The sequence below is a fragment of the Pteropus vampyrus genome, unplaced genomic scaffold (assembly GCF_000151845.1).
Source record: "Pteropus vampyrus isolate Shadow unplaced genomic scaffold, Pvam_2.0 Scaffold29, whole genome shotgun sequence".
Lineage (NCBI taxonomy): Eukaryota > Metazoa > Chordata > Mammalia > Chiroptera > Pteropodidae > Pteropus > Pteropus vampyrus.
Genome location: NW_011888810.1, coordinates 11,515,430 through 11,516,413, shown reverse-complemented (window position 1 = coordinate 11,516,413; position 984 = coordinate 11,515,430). Strand labels below are relative to the sequence as shown.

At 36.6% G+C, this 984-nt stretch overlaps 1 pseudogene; it reads left to right on the top strand.

Moving 5' to 3' along the window:
- The first annotated feature begins 426 nt into the window (after window positions 1-426).
- On the top strand, window positions 427-545 carry LOC111737650 (annotated as a pseudogene).
- The last annotated feature ends 439 nt before the right edge of the window (window positions 546-984 follow it).

The window sequence follows — 984 nt, the reverse complement described above, 5'->3', positions numbered from 1 at the left end:
GGTCAGACCTCTCTTTTAGAATCTGTCTAACTTACAGCCACGCCTGAAGACTGATCAAAGAAGGTCAGACTTCCTTTATATCTAAAGTGATATCATTTAAAAATATTTGGACATCTTTTGAAAGCAATATTGTACATTAAAACTTCCAAAGATACAAAGGATGAAGCAAATCTTTACTTATTTTCTTGCAGCTTGTTGCAGATATTGACAGGCTAGGGCAATAATGGATTTTCCTATGTAGAATAATCTCTGATCTGTGAAGTAAGTAAACACAGTGGCATCTGATACCTGGATCCAACTGGACATTTGTTTCTTTGAGTTTTGTTTGATTTGCAAAAATAACTTTGACACTTTCATATCTAATCTCTTCCTATTATCAATTCTAGAAAGTAGGCAAAGAGTCTAGTACTTCTACTTTAAATTTTTGTCTATGGCCATGCCACCCTGAACAAGCCCAATCCTGTCTGATCTCGGAAGCTAAGCAGGGTCGGGCCTGGTTAGTACTTGGATGGGAGACCACCTAGGAAAACCAGGTGCTGTAGGCAAAAAAAAATAAAAAATAAGAGGTCGTAAGCTGACAAGTTCCTTGCAATCTGTGGGGTCAACCAAGGGTTGACTTGCCTAAAAAAATGAAAAAAAAAAAAAATTAAAGTAAATAAAAATAAAAAATGGCCTCATTTTTAAGATTTTAAGATTAAGTGGACTACTTAAGATCACAAAGAAAATTAATGACAGAGTAGGGAGTAGTATATTTGTATTTGGTGCCAAATGATTTCGTCTAGTAGGTGTCTGCATGTGTTTTCATTCGCTCCTGTGATACTTCTCATGTTTCCTTTGACACGGGACTCTTCAGTAGCCACTGTGTCTGCCTTGGCAAGGGTTAAATATTTTGGCTTCATTGTATTCTGGTTTGGATGTGTGACTTGGATGGTGAATGAAATGTGAGTGGAAATGACATGTCCATATTTATGTTTAGGTCATCGT